A 16,354-nucleotide genomic window follows, 5' to 3' on the forward strand; every position below is an offset into this window, starting at 1 on the left:
ACAGGTTGGCGCACGTTTCGATGGTTGGACCAATGTTGGTGCAAGGGGCCTTATAATCGTGAACATTTTACAGCGAAAGCTGTTATGAGATCACAACAAGGGCTGTTTTTGACGCCGTAGTTTTCCGCCACCGCCGCCGGTGTCCGTAACCACTATCGCTCGAGATAAGAAAAAAAAACGAAATAAGAAAAAGAAATGCGAGGTTCTAACCTGGGCCCTCTGCGTGGGAGCCCAGTATTCTACCTCAGAGGCATGCCGGTGCTTGAAACCGCTTTGCAAAAAGACCCTATACAGGCTTCATGTCGGGAAGTAACCACATTAACATATGTAATGTAGCGTGGTAGAAGAGTAAAATAGCAACGAAGTGTCATACAACGCGAATTCTGTAACCAGGCGTCACACAATGCGAATTGTGCAACAAGTGCGTTGTTCAATGCTTCCAACCCATTACAATGGGCTCTGCCATAATTCTTCATCGTCATCAGCCATAGCATCAACAAAGTGCACATGATGCCTTACAGGTTTCTAGCGGGTACCACGGTTCTCCGCAGAATGACGAAAATTTGAATAGTGGCTGCTTCTCTACTGCACAAAAATTGTGATGATTTATAGCGTACTGGGTTCCTCGCAGGTGCACTTGTATTGGTTGCCAAGGAAGCCCATAAGGCTCCCATGATCCATTTCTTCAGGGTCTCAATAAAGTTAATTCCCTTTTTCTATCTTTTTCTCACGTTAACGTGTGTTATAAAGCGTGGTGGGAGAGTGAAATAACGACCGGTCGTCACACAATGTGAATTATGTAACTAGTGGGTCCTTTAAAGCTTCCAACCCATTACAAGTGGCAGAACCATAATTCTTCATTGTCATCAGCCGTCGCATCAAGAAACTGCACATAATGCCTTGCAGATGGTACCTCGCTTCTCCGCAGAATGACGGCTAATGTCGTGCTGGGTGCTTGCCAACTTCACAAAAATTATGATTTGTGGCGTAGTGGGTACGTTGCTAGTGTAGTTGTATTAGTAGCCACAAGCGAGGTTATAACGGGCTCTATATATGCCGCTCTTCGAGCTTTCGCTGTGACTGTGCTGCGTTTTCCGCGCAGGCCTGCAAGGGCTGGTCATGCACGTGTCTGAAGAACATATATCTGCCTAAGACTGCCTAAGGCCCTTATTCTTGTTCAGAAAACGTTTATGTCCTATTGCGTTTCCATCCGTCGTTTCCCCACGTACAGTAAACAGGACAATTTAAGGCTAAGTAATTCACATACTTTCCATTCAACCGGCTTCAGTTCGCGTCATACCGGCGTAATTACGATTTTACCGCGTAGGTCAGAGCCAGCAATATCTTTACAGGCAGGTTCGTCGTGCCATGCCATGGTTATCTCGAGCGATTGCTTATTGTAGCGGAAACCTTGTTGAAGAAGGTAAACGTTCGTCAGGCTGCGCATGGAAACACTGGAGATGCACAGGAACCACGAAGACGAAAAGTTGTTGTAATCCCTTGTGTGTATCAGATCTCGCTCCGTTTCCTTCATTCATAGCGAGGGTCTCGTTCTGGCAGAATTGATGCTTTCAGGTAATATGCGAGGGATTATTGGTCAGCTGCCAGCTCGTAATAAGTTCACGTGCTACGTGACGCCAACAGGCAGGAAAAGAGTGTTCCACACTTGCCGTCATGGCTACTGGCGGCGCTGACTGACGCTCCCACGTTTAAATACACATATATACCCCATTAAGTGGACGGGGGGAAGCCCGCCGCGGTAGCTCAGTTGGTAGAGCATCGGACGCGTTATTCGAAAGTCGCAGGTTCGTTCCCTGCCTACGGCAAGCTCTCTTTTCGTCCACTTTTCTTTCTTCACATTTACCTTACATTTACTATTAATAACATCTCATATACTTTCCTTGGCATTATTGTCTGTTAGTTCTCATTAATATTCTTTGACCTAGGGTTATAACTGCAACAGGCACGATTAGATGATGAAAAAATAATCTGAAGGTGGAGAAAGTGGGTGGTATTTCCATTGGGCAGTTCAAACGTAACCACAGATATTATTAAAACCTGAAATTGCTGCCTGGCACAAAGGTGGCCAACATTTCAAACACAAGGTCATGTCTTTCCGAGGAGCCGAGCTTCCCGGGAATGTTAGTTACGCACTTCAGCGCAGTGATTTTAGCGTCACTGACTACGACAGGCAACTTTTGTTAACCTTCTAATCCGAGGCGCTCAATGCCGCCAGTAGAATTGCGCCGCGAAGCAAAGCAGCAAAAAAAGAACACACTGAGCTCGTCACGTGAATATAGTACCGAGGCTGTGGTGTCTACCAGAAAGCCGGGAAAAGGAAACTCCGCTTGCGGACTCTTTCCGAGGCAATGACACAGAGTGCCTGAGTTGTTAGTGGAGTTCGTCTTCTGGAAATGCGGTAACAGGACAGTTAGAAATCATACAACTATTCCTATATTCAGCTGATTTACGAAATAATATGCTTTAAACTTACCTGTTTGCCATCTTCAACTTATGGTGTAATCCAAGGGTTCAAAAGAACCTCTTGCACAGAACATACGTTTTCCTCACCGTAACAAACATCTATCACAGGGAACAAGAACAAATACGTTTCGACACCCTTACAGGTCCTTTGTTCACACAAGCAACAGAAAACCCTCAGAATGTATTAAAAATTTCAAATAATGTTTTTCCAAACCAAACCAACAGATTCTGGTGAGAAGCCTTTTCACGTGCTTCACAACGTACGGAGCTGTTAGCTTTGCTTTTCGTCGCGCCGCGTAGTGCGAATGGAAATCGACCGGCATGCGCTCGCTTCCTCCTCTTCTGCTTCGCTCGCGCAACACGTGCGCCGATTTGTCCGGCCGCGGAACGCAGTCACTATGATCGGCGAGCATGTTACGGGACCAAAAAACAACGTAACATCACGTAACAAGTAGTCACACAACTAACATCACGTAACAAGTCGCGTGGCAAAAAAATCCCGTAAAACTAGTGTTGTGGCTAAAATACGTACCAATTCGTAACAAGTAGTCCCTTGACTAAGATCACGTAAGATCTAGTCACGTGTCTAAATCACCTCACATGAAATCACGAAACAGCACGTAACAACTACTCACGTCAGTAAAAATCCCGTAACAACAAGTAACAGCTAGTCGCGTCTCTAAAATTACATTATATCTAGTCCCGTGACTAAAAACCACATGATATCTAATCACGTGAGCAAAACCACGTAACATCACAAAACAGCCAGTCAGACATGTTCCACCAAAAAAATGTAAAAGGCACTCACGTGACAAAAAGCACCTACCATAACGCAACAAATAGTCACAAGAATAAAGTCACGTAACTAATTACGTGACTAAGATAACGCAACAACTAATCACGGGTCATGTTCCCGCTAAAACCACGTAACAGCTATCGTCACGTGACGAAAATCACTTTGAATCGCGTAACGTATTCATATGACTAAAAATCACGTAACATCCCGTTACAGTTAGTTAAATGACTAAGATCACGTAACAAACATCACGTAACAGCTAGTCATGTCACTAAAATAGCAATAACCGTTCGTGTGATATGTTCCCGCCAAGAACCACTTAACAGCGTGTCACGTGATTAAAATCAGGACATCACGTAAAAGCTAGCACGTGACACGTTCCCGCCAAAACCGCGTAACACCTGCGTAGGTAGTTTGGAGAACCGACCGAAAAGAACGAGAAACAAAAGGGGCGCTTGTCTTGTGCAGTTCTTCCTTTTTGTCTTCCGTTTCTTTCGCGCTGTTTATTAGTATGAACCGGCCGATACTGGAGTAGGATAGCCAAGCCAACCATAGTTAGTACTAATAGCGAAAACTTAGCATGTCTAGCAAGAACTTAAAAAAAGATAGTTCGAACGCTGTTGGTACCAACGTTGCGCCACGTGCAAGCTGAGCTTTTTTTGCTGGTATATGCAGATTTGTTCGAAGTCGTGCATTAAAACAGCGCCGCGACGGCGCTGTTTTAAGCACGACTTGGAACAAATCTGCATACCAGCATGTATCCATTGTAGCAATGAGGTGGGTTTCTAGGTCGTGTATACAACAGTCTATTCGCGTTTATTGCGTATTCTGAAACAGTGAGAACTACCGTGAGATTGGGTTCTGCAGCGTGCCAAGTAGAGCACTGCACGGGCCTACCCGAAAACCCGGGCCGGGCTCGGGCTTGAAGCTCCGGGCTTAGGGGCGTTCCCGTGTTTGAGGTGGCGGGCTCGGGTCGGGCCGGGCTTGGACTTTGCTGGGTTCTTCTATTGACTTTCTAATGAAGCACTGAAGCGGTTTAGACTGATAAAGTGAAGTCTAAGAACTCGAATGTCATTCATTTCACGATCATACGTTTATTATCAGACGAGAAAATCAAGGTCAGAATTCCACTTTTTAAATTTCGCACCGAAATCTCTGAGCGTGACGCCGCGGATTTAAAACTGTATTTGTCGTATTTGGGGACATTGGCTCTATAAAATTTCCTGAAACTTGGTATGTTAAGTCCATGACCCCTCAGAGGTCAATGTACTTCATTTTTAGTGATTAGGAACTACGTAGGCCCCATTAGACGCCGTCAGAATCGAAGATGTCACGGTGTCTGCACCCGCATTTACCTTTTTGCGCGTTTTCTGACTTACCAAGAGTCTTTTCCCGGCGAGCGTGGTGATTTAAGAATTGCTAAAGAGTAATTTACTGATAATAGAGAATTTGTTTTTCTTTATAGTGCCCCTTCATGTTTGTTCCACATACGTTGTGCATACATACATATATGTTTCACATTTTCTCTCTTTTGAAAAAAAAAAAAACGCTTTTTTTATGTGGGGCAAGCTATTTAGAGAAATTTTATTAGAGACAAGTACCGAACTTCTTTTGCTCTTTGCATATGGGCGGCTACTTGATTTATCTTAAACGGGCGAGCTAAAAGTAGATATACCAGGTACTTATATAGTTAAAATGTCGTTATTCTGTGCTTTATTTGCATTCGTTATGATTTGATATCCCAAATGTTATTCTGTAATCGTAGTAATAAATGTAATATAATAAATATATAGATGTAACTTATCGCAAGACCGATCATAGAGCTCCAAAGCGAGGAAACGTTTTTGAAGTTTCCAGCCCTCCACTAAAACGAAAGGACTGCACGGAGTCTGCACAGAGACATTCTTTTTCCGTGGCTTCGTCACGGCCCCCAGTGGTCATGTGACGCGAGATGGACGTGCACAGCCTGCTTGGTGCGCCCAATTTGTTACATTCGAACTTTCGCCTCTTTCCGCTATATCAGGGGTCTCAAACCCATCTCAGCTAACGGGCCGCATTCACCAAAATTTACTCCCGTAAGGGCCAGGACAGTAACGCAGCTTAAAGCGCGGGGGGGGGGGGGGGGGGTTTAGGTCGTACCTGGTCGTACCAAATGTCAGCTAACGCTGCCATTTAAAAGAAGAGCTTGCCCATATGTCACATATAGGTCGTTTCTGAAGGGTATTTGGTGGCAGGATTCCAACATATCGATACCTATCTTCAACATGACTAACGCCGATTTTGAAATATAGTTTTGTTCCACGGTTAGGTATAGTGTGAGAGCTACATGACACTGCCACAACACCATTGGAATGTGCAGGAATAGCACATCTTCAAACAGCATAAGGCGTGAGGCAAAATATATTCGCTTGACGAAATATCAGGCTTGAAAAAAGACAATTACGTATTCCGTGCCGGGTGATGTCCCTTTACCTCGAACCATAGGCATTCAATGAATAAGCGTCGAGAAGCTTATTCGCGCATTTATTACCAAACTGTAACGAACACGAAAAATAGATCGAAATCGCTTCGTCCACCTCCTACCAGTCCTACACGTGTAGTGCAGTGGTCACCTTCTACCAGTACAACATCGTTAGGAAGGCATAGAGCATTATGATACGGAAGAAAAGAAGAACGAAGTGCAAGCCGTGCATAACATACACTGCTGAAAAAATGCAAGCAGAAGCCCTCAAAAAGGAGTTTTATAGGTGATACTGAAGAGTGTCACGACGTTCGGGAACGATAGAAATGAAAAAAGCTGCACAGCTACATTCATTCTGCAGAGGTCCACAAAGACATCCTGAATTTGCTCCATTGGTGGAAGTTAAGAACAACGACTGCCGACGCCTTCACATTTCGCAAGGCAGATGTGCATCCCTGCGGCTAGCGCATACAGTGCGAGAAACTTTAGCGTGGCAGGATATGTAATACAACGGTGTATGGTGTGCTTAAAGCCGGAATCTCTAGATAATTTGAATTTTTGCACACTAACACGTGAAGGAATAAACTATAAAATATGCCACAAAAGACTTATAGACTGTATATTGTAGCCGTGGTGACATATGAAATACATATGATATATCAAAAGAATGCTACCAGAAATACATTTTTCGTCCTTTCGGCTGCCTATACGTATTTCTAAAAGTACACATGGTGCACACGGTTCGTTATAATTTTTATCTAGGTTAGTGTACATACAGCAAGGTAATAAACTTGGCTTTCTTTCTCCATCTTGCTGTGGCAAGGTACTATCATGTTGAAGACATGTGTTACATATCCAGAAGGGCGCATCATTGGCTTTGTCGTTAGAGCATGTTTTAAGCTTCAGTAAAGAGCGCAATCAGAGCGTTGTGTTCTCTGTCTCCTCTGTTTTTATTGCATTTCCTATCGAAACTGAACTCATGCTGCAAATCACTTTCCTTGCTGCAATATCTGCTACAAAACGGTCTTGATGATCCCCATTGCATTAGCAAAAAAAAAAAGAAAAAAGTTATAGTATACCATTGCCGAACAGACGTTCATTGTACCCAATACGTCCACTCAACTCTTTCCTCCATGAGCCCCTTTTTACACGAAATTACCGTAGGTTAAAGTAGAATTGTTACATACTTATTGTAACTGCGCAAAAAACGGACGGAAACACGAAGGGCAAGAAAAGGACAAACAAGCGCAGACTATCAACTGAAGTTTTATTGCAAGAACGACGCAATATAAAGGGCAGGAAAAAGCAAGAGAGGGCAAAAAAAGGAGGCGAAAAAAAGGCACGAGGGACCAAATCAACAAAAACTTTGGTCACATCAGGCAAGGCACGCCCGTCATACAAAGCCAAGATAACTCTTTATCATGTATGGCGACAGAGGGAACACTGACGCAGGACTCAGAATTCTTTTGAATATGCGCAGCCTCAATTAGTTCTCGCGCTCTTTGGTTCTTATGCCGGAACAACACAGAGGTATCACCAAAGAGTGGAGTGCAGTCGCATTTCTTACAGTGGGCTGCTAGATGAAGACCGGAGTGGCCTTTCAGAGAATTAAAATGTTCTCGAAGTCTAACATTAAGGCAGCGACCTGTTTGTCCCACGTAAACACGTTTGCATGTCAAGGGTATGGAATAAACAACACCAGTGATACAAGATACATAATTATTGACATGACTAACATTACATGTATCTTGCCGAACATTTTGCTGATTTGCGATTCGTCTGTCTACTTTGGCGCATAAAGTGGACAACTTGTTCCTGGCAGATATAACCACTTGGACGTCATATCTTGACGCAACCTTTTTTAGGCGGTGGGTAAAACCGTCAACATATGGCAGAACAGCAAATTTCTTATGCTGCGCCTTCACATCCAAGTCACAACCATCACCAGGACGCCTCTTTATTTTCTTATTCAACTTCTCGCAGACCTTTAATAATACGTCCCGTGGAAAGTCTGCCTGTCGCAGTTTCTTCACCTGCGCAGAAAAACTGCTTTCAACCAAATGCGTGCAGGTTTTCTTCAGCGCAGAGGTAAAACATGAGAGTGCAATGGCATTTTTTACCAGTTTTGTGTGACCCGATTTATAGTTTAGCAGAGGTTTCACAGACCTAGGGGCGTAGCACCAACACACATGCGGAGACGAGAACTGCAGCGGCAGATCCAAAAATTGAATCCATGAATTGTTAGTCAAATATTCGCCAACAAAGCGTACATATTTGCTACTTAAAACACTTTGCTGAAGATTCTATGTTCTGGCAACACCACCTATATTATTGGCTCGTTCCCCTGCCGGGCCTGATCTGCCGTCGGGCCGGGCCGGGCCGGGTAGGCGAAATTTTTTCTCGGGCTCGGGCCGGGCTCGGGGCGCGTATTGAATCACCGGGCGGGGCTCGGGCGGGTAAACTTGAACGAGTGCCCGGGCCCGGGCCGAAAATCACGACCCGTGCAGTGCTCTAGTGCCAAGTGCTTAAGAAAATAAATCCTTTACAGCGCATTTTATTGTGAGCTTGAGAAACGAAAGGAATCAGGTTCCAACTACATCCCCTTAAATAAAATGCTTTAAAGAAGAAGGCTACTGAACATGAATCAGTTTTTAAACAAATGCGTGCCTTTCATGCCGCTTGTTCAGCTCTATAAAATGAAGTCCCTGTCAGCGACTATAACACGTGACTTGGCGCTTTCACGCAATTGTGCACTATCCTGGGTTCGTAAAATGACACCAATAAAGTTCGGAAAGTCCATCCCAAGCATGGTTATTCTGGAAGAACGCAACCATCATAATTTAAAATGGTAGTATTTCTCCAAGTTAGCTTTAGCGATTCAAAACAATACAGCGACCACAGGCATTCTCGCCAACTTTAAAAAGAACCAGAGGAGGCCAACGGGAGCACGATCGGGCGAAAAATATTGGAGGGGCCGGAGACGAGAGGAAGGGCAGGACGACCTTTCCAGATTCCGTCGTCTCGATCACGGTGTTGTCTCGATGAAGGAACGAACCACTTTGACACAAAACCGCCGATTCACTCTTGAGCCCTCGCCCGCTCATCGTATGCGTTATCGTTATCAGTCGGCGATTGCCAGTTCGCGCTCGGTGGTGATAGCCGATATTGTCGGCTGTCTTTGTGGGTGCTACGCTGTCGGCGTCCCCCCCCCCACCCCCCCATCGCGCGAATTTTGAATCTTCAAGGTTTGTACGCCACGTGGTGTGAAAAACGGTGAACTATAGAAGCGATGTCCCGAATTTCTGGGTATGCAAAGCCGCACCCATCGAAATCACCAAAAAAAAAGCAAATAGTTCGATATGTCGTATAATGGAATATAAAACTTTTCAAGAACCTACCATATTTCGATTCAAATTTCGTTGCGCAGGCGGCTTCACGACACTGGTTTATGATATTGCAAAAAAAGGCAGCTTCAAGGTAACACGCGTTTTTTTATTTTTAATTTTTTCCGCAGTTTGTAGTTCATGGTGCGGCTTGTACGTAGGGGCAGGATACACGGGAGAAGAATGAGAAGGAAATGCCGTACTGATGTGAATAGCGCCTCAACATCTACACACGCAACTGACCGTACTCGTCGTACTCGTCGGCCACCACAAGCTTCTATTCAGCCTTGGCCCTAATGTAGTCCTCGTTCTTCAATGTTGTCCTGAGCGTGCTCATTGGGATGCTGTACGCAACAGCGACATCACATTTCTTTGCTCCCGGTATGACAATGTTGATGATCGCCAGATTTGGGGAGAACAGCAGGATCTTTCGTTTCATGCCATCGACTGTGTTAATAAAGGGAGCGAAGAATCGCGTAGAAGCGAACGGGCACTGCGTACGACGGGCCGAACGACGAGGAATCGAGTGACAGCAAGCAAGCCGGCAGTTTCTAATCGCTCCTAACCACACCGCACTCATCACTGCTCGCCCTGTAGGAGTTCGCACGCTTCTCCATCACGTTGGCGCCGAGTTTTACCGCAGCGACACCCCCCCCCCCCCCTCTGTTTGATCGAGTCCTAAAGAAAACGAGTTCCGCAATAGATGCCAAAATGAAAATGAATCGAAGACTTCGTCCTCACAAACGCGCGCCATTGGTTCCCGGGGTAAAGATGGGAAGTAAACAGTTCTCTGAATGCAACATCAGGGGTCCTTGGCGGCCATTATCGTAAAAAAAAACATGCGGAGCCTTAACACAGCGCATTAAAAATATGACGCGAACGGTATGGTTCAGTAAAGGTATGGGGCAGAACTGGCGCCCCTTTAAATGATCAGGGGTGTGCACGCCGATGACTCGCCTTCCTTAGCAAACCGATCGTTTTCCCAAATGCATGCGAGAAAGTCCCCTTTCGTGAGGAAAGACCAGCCTCTTTTGTGGTAAAGCCAACTTAGAGCGTTTCGCGCTGCCCGATGTTCACTGTGTCAAGTGTTCCGGCTATTTTCATTTCATGCAGCCACAGATTTTTGCATGCGTTGATGTTAAATCATTGTCGAGTTCCAAAATGGTTAGATACAAAGGATAATTCGATTTGCTCCAGTTCGATACAATCAGGTTTGACTGTAGAATGGCCTCCAAAATAGAGTTAACGTGTCTTTTTATAGAGAGTTATATACGTGGCATGTCAGAGCTCAATAAAAAGTGTAACAGGAAATATTTCTTTTACAGCGAAAGCTGTTATGAGATCCGAACAAGGGAAGTTTTTGGCGCCGTAGTTGTCCGCCGCCACCGCCGCCGTCGCCGCTGCCGCCACCGCCGGTGTGCGTAACCACTATCGCTCGCAATAAGAAAAAAATTTGGCAGATCCCACGTAGCGTGGGAGTCGATGTTATGCGAAGCATGCGGTGTGTAGGTGACTGTGGCGTAACTTTTTTTACTGAGTGATAACGTTACAAAATGACGCTAAAGATTTGTATAAATTTTATACGCACACTTATATATGTTGAAGAGCCGCATATGTGTTATATAACCAGTTGTTTACGGTTGGGTAACGCTGCTAATGGCAACGTGGGTATTACCAATACCACAAGCGGTAAGCTGATATGTAGTGCTTATACGTGTCCCGAGAACGCACGCACGTTTCACGAACCCATGTGCATGCGTGCAAGGGTCTGACAGTTCTTGAACAAGGGCATCATCACCGTGATCTGTGAGCACCAGCAGCTGGTCATGATTTGTTATAGGACCCGGTCTTGATCGTGGTGACGAGGGGTCCATGTGTAGTGAAGTATGTGGTATAGTAGAGCTTTTGGAATCCGTGGATGCCTCGGTCATTTCGTCGACAAATTGTCTGTTGACAGAGCCGGCGACATGTCGGAACCTGAAGCCACCCTTCGCGTTGGTGAGGTATAGGCCGTCGAGGCTGGAAGGCCTGGATAGTGCTACGTAGACCAACATCAGTGGATGGTGTTTGTCGTATTTGTGGACTACCTGGGCGTATGTGGCCTACGTAGCCTAGTCTACAAAACGGCTGTCAATCAATCTGGCATCATCCTCGGTCAGCATGAGGCCATCGCCCAGCCTCGTAAGAAATGAAGAGGACACCGCGTCGTTCTGGCGGACCAAGTGCACTTTACGGTGCGGTCATGTGGATATCATATGTAAGTTTCGTTAATGTATTCCTCCGGGGTCGAGCAATGCTTCAATATAGCTTGCGGAATCATAGGAATACAAACGTAATGTTTATTAGACTGCTATAAAAGCGGAGCGAACACTGGAACTACAGACGTTAATCTGATATGACGCCTGTATTGTAGGAGTAGACATCGTAGGAGTATCATGTAGTGTTCATTGCTTTCTTGTAAAATTAGACAGCCAGCACCACAAACACAATTGACGTTGCACCGATATTACGCCTGCGTAGGCTGGTTTTCCAAACCAATTTATAGACCTGGCGTGGCTCAATGGTAGAATGCCTGATTGCCACGCGGAATGCTTGGGTTCGATTCCTGCTGGGATCCTAATTTTCATTCTTTCCATTCGTTGAGTCAACGCTGCCGATGTTGGTTTTCCTTAACGCTCTAGCATTTAGGTTAACAATGTCTGTTCTCGCCGTTCCTGGGTAGATACAAACTGTCAATCACCTGTGGCGCCTACCCGTACACCGCGGCCCGTGGTAAACGGGTATGTGCCACATGTGTCCAGTGGAAAGGGTTTGACGACGTACGCGGCAAGATTTTAAAGCTATTCATGTCATGACCCGGCAGTCATATTTGTCAAATCCTCTTACCCTCCCATGCAAATTTTGGTCTGCACCAAGTTAAGGAGGCGATCATGAGAGCACCCAGACGTAGGCGGCTAGATAGATAGATAGATAGATACGTAGATAGAAACGCTCAAAGCGCCAGAGGTTCGCTAAGAAATGCTTCGCATTTAAAAAAAACAAATAAGAAAAAATTTCCAGGATGGAATGAGGTTCTAACCTGCGCCCTCTGCGTGGGAGCCCAGTGTTCGATCTCAGAGCCATGCCGATGCTTGAAACTGCTTTGAAAAAAGACCCTATACAGGCTTCATGTCGGGAAGGAACCACATTAACATATGTAATGTAGCGTGGTAGAAGAGTAAAATAACAGCCAAGCGTCACCCAACGCGAACACTGTAATCAGGCGTCACACAATGCGAACTGCGCAACCAGTGGGTTGTTGAATGCTTCCAAACATTACAAAGGGCTCTGCCATAATTATTCATCGTCATCAGCCACAGCATCAACAAAGTGCACATAATGCCTTACATGTGTTTAGCAGGTACCAGGGTTGTCCGCAGAATGAAGAAAAATTGCACAGTTGCTGCTTCCCTACTTCACAAAAATTATGATTTATAGCGTAGTGGGTTCCTCGCAAGGGCACTTCAATTGGTTGCCAAGGAAGCCCATAAGGCTCCCACGATCCATTTCCTCAGGGTCTCATAAAATAATTCGCTCTCTCTCCATCTTTCTCAGGTAGGCTTAGGTTATAAAGCGTGGTGGGAGAGTGACATCACAACCGGGTGTCACTAATATTGTGTAACTAGTGGGTCCGTTAAAGCTTCCAACCCAATACAAAAGGCTCAGTCATAATTCTTCTCGTCATCAGCCGTCGCATCAAGAAACTGCTCATAACGCCTCACTGATGGTACCTTGCTTCTCCGCAGAATGACGAGTAATGTCGTGTTAGGTGCTTCCCAACTTCACAAAAATTATGATTTTTGGCGTAGTGGGTACGTCGCTAGTGTAGTTGTATTAGTACCCACAAGAGAGTTTATAACGTGCTCTAGAAATACCGCTCTTTGAGCTTTCGCTGTGCCTGTGCTGTGCTTTTCGCGGATGCCTGGCGTCTTTGTTTCTCTGAGAGTGCGCTTAAAAGTTTTATCTTCAGCTGATAATGTGTTTACAAGATCGCGAATATTGTAACTCAAAAGCAGAGTGATGAACGTACCGGGTAACCATAGCGCCTAACGGCAACAATAAGGCGACATCACAGGCAGCTTCGTCCTGTCTGTAAATTTAGGCCACGTTACGCCAGTCCTTGACCAAGTAGCTCAGAAAAGAGTTGCTGGATCAAAAGACATGGAAGAGTTACATTATCTGTTGCCTTGTCCGTAGCTATAAGCTCGTGGGCGGTCGTGTTTAGCAGATCGCGCATTTTTCGTGAATACCGAATGAATTAATGTCACTATCCTCCGTGCCGAAAATTTCGCCTTCATGACACACGTAAACGGTTATCAGTAATGGAAATCGATCGAAATTTGGAGTCAGTGACTTGTTACAACATGCCTGCGAGGTTTGTAACAGCGGCACTATACCAGGACAAACCTAACCGACAGACGATTTCACTGTAGCTGTAGGGGAGAGAGAAACGCGAAGTGACGTCACCATAGGGATCGCTGCGTCACTTCGCGCTTTACAGTAGTGCAGTTCACACTGCTCTGTTTTCTTGCTCAATATTAATTGGGGATTCTTGCTATATGAATTTCACCACTTCTGTTTCTGCAGCCTTTGCTACGGCCTATGTCCGACCTGGTCTTGTGGTTCAACAACATCAGGGGTGGGCAACCCCCCTCCTCCCTTGTCACTCCCTATCTGAAAGCCGGCATCGCAGTTTTGACTTGAAATTGAGTTAAACGGGAAGAAAGAAAGGTCGATTCCAGTTAATATTGTCCCCTGCCTTCAGACATAGCCAGATAACGTCTTACGATTATTGTCACTTATAACAACTGTTGATAATTCGCCTATTATTTTGAATATTGTTATCTATTGATAACATATCAATTGATAACTATACAGGGTGTTTCAAGAAATGTGGCTAAAATTTTCAAAAATCACAGAAATGAAAGGTTTGTTCGATGCTTTCACAATTACTTCTTCTGTAGTCCGAGGCATCTGAAGATGGCTAAAGACATCATTTGGGACGGTAATTAAGAAAGTTCAATTAATTAGCTTTTTATTAGTGGAGTTAGGCGGTTATGTTCAAGGGAGATTTGAAGGCCTTCATGCGAAGAAATAATTGCAGCTTTCAGAATTCGAAAAAGCGGCTGCTAGCAATAATTGCGAACTAAAGAATTTCACTCATTATCAGCGGCAAAACCGAAACGCCGAAGAGAGCAACTGCCATATTCTTTTGAGACGTCCAGAATGAGTGAGCCTCGTTATATCAACCGCGAATCGACTTTGTTGTGTGGGTGGGCGGGCTGCACTTGGAATTATAGCACTCATGGCGCACATGCGTTAACGAACGCGGAATAACTACATCTCCGTTATCATTGTCTTGAACAGTGGCGTCATTCTGGTCGTCTGCTTTATGCGCTCATCGGTGCTATGGTTTCGGGTTCGCCTTTGAATTTGGTAGAATTTCATTATACCACAATAATTGCTGGAGGCCGCTTTTTCCAAATCTCAAAGCTGCAATGGGTTCTTCCCATAAAGAACTTCATTTCTCCTATATGACATAACCGCCTAACTCCACTAATTAAAAAGTTAATTATTTTATCTTTCCTAATTACGCTCCGAAATAATGTCTTTAACCATCTTAAGATGCCTGCCGCTACAGAAAAAAACAATTGCAAGGGCAGCGAGCAAATATCCCATTTTCCTAATTTTTCAGGATTTTGATTATGTTTCTTGAAACACCCGGTATATATTGATAACAACCTATAATTATTGATTATAAAGGGGTATTCAGACGGGGGAGAAATGCTCGGGGGGTAAAGGCGGAGCCTAGTGACGTCAGCTCGCGAGGAGAAGTCTCCACAAATGCCCCCCACTCACACGGACGAGGCAGACGGAGGGGGAGACCAGTGTTACTAGACTACTCTGGTGGCTTGCACCACCCGTTTGACGAGCTGCAGACGACCATCCAGCTGCAGACTGGACACCCACTACCGCTCTCTGTAGGAGCAAGTGCAACAATGTGGCCAAACAAGAGCCCGAAATTCCGCCACATCCCCCACCGCATGGGGATCGTTTGTCCTTTCGGGGAAAACGTCCCCGTCTCCTCCGAGGAGGCGCGGGGGGGTCACGCCCACTCGCTAATCCGTGACGTCGCGGTCACGTGATACTCAACCCCCCCGTCTCCCCCGAGCATTCCTCCCCCGTCTGAATACCCCTTAAATAACGATTATTTTCAGTTCGCCAAATTTTGCAAAGCCCCCCCCCTATTGAAAATCCCAGCATTGCCCATCATAAAATTTATGATGGAAATGGTGGAAATTCTGGTGGGTATGATGGACAACGTGGTGTACATGGTGGGAGTAATGGTGGACATCGTGGGACCCTTGGTGGGCGTGCTGGGAAAGTTGGTGGTTTGGTGGACACTCGGTGGGCATAATGGGTAGGTGGTGGAGACACAAAGTTGGTGGGTGGTGGAACAATTGGTGGGTGTGCTGGGTGGATGCAGGGATGCTTCGTGTTTGGTGGGAGACCCGGTGGGCAAAAGTGGGTGGGTGGTGGCATACTTGGAGATGTGCCGGTGGATGCTGGGGGCAATAGATTTGATAATAGAAACATGAGGAGCCTGTGTCGATGGACACGTACGTTGGTGATTATGGATGCTTCGTGATCAGCTGCATTTATGATGCATAGAAGTACTCATCCGAGAAAACTACCGAATTGTTATGATACAACTTTGAACCCTAGACATTGTGCATCAACTGTCAACGCGCATCTATAGGTGTTTCCTTGCAGGGGCGTAGCCAGGGGGGGGGGGTTGGGGGTTCAACCCCCCCCCCCCCCGAAATTTTTCAATATTGCATGTGTATATACAAACGCACGCACGAACATATATAAAGTATGGTTGAACCCCCCCCCCCCCCTCCCCGAAAAAATTTCTGGCTACGCCCGTTTCCTTGCATTGAAAATGGAAGTGAGAAGAGTTCACTTCTGAACCAACGAGCGAGAGGCAAGCGCTGCACATGACATTTAACTGACGAAAAACAAGCAACTCGATCGACCGCTAGCGTATTGGTTCGTATTGTTAGCTCGGCGGTGCACTTGCACGAGTACATCTTTATTACTTGCTCGGCTCCTTACCGTGTTTCAAGAACACACTTTATCCTCAGCAGCCCCCTTTAGACAACTTTACGAAAGGAAGCCTCCGTAAGG

The sequence above is a fragment of the Rhipicephalus sanguineus genome, chromosome 1, assembly GCF_013339695.2.
Source record: "Rhipicephalus sanguineus isolate Rsan-2018 chromosome 1, BIME_Rsan_1.4, whole genome shotgun sequence".
NCBI lineage: Eukaryota > Metazoa > Arthropoda > Arachnida > Ixodida > Ixodidae > Rhipicephalus > Rhipicephalus sanguineus.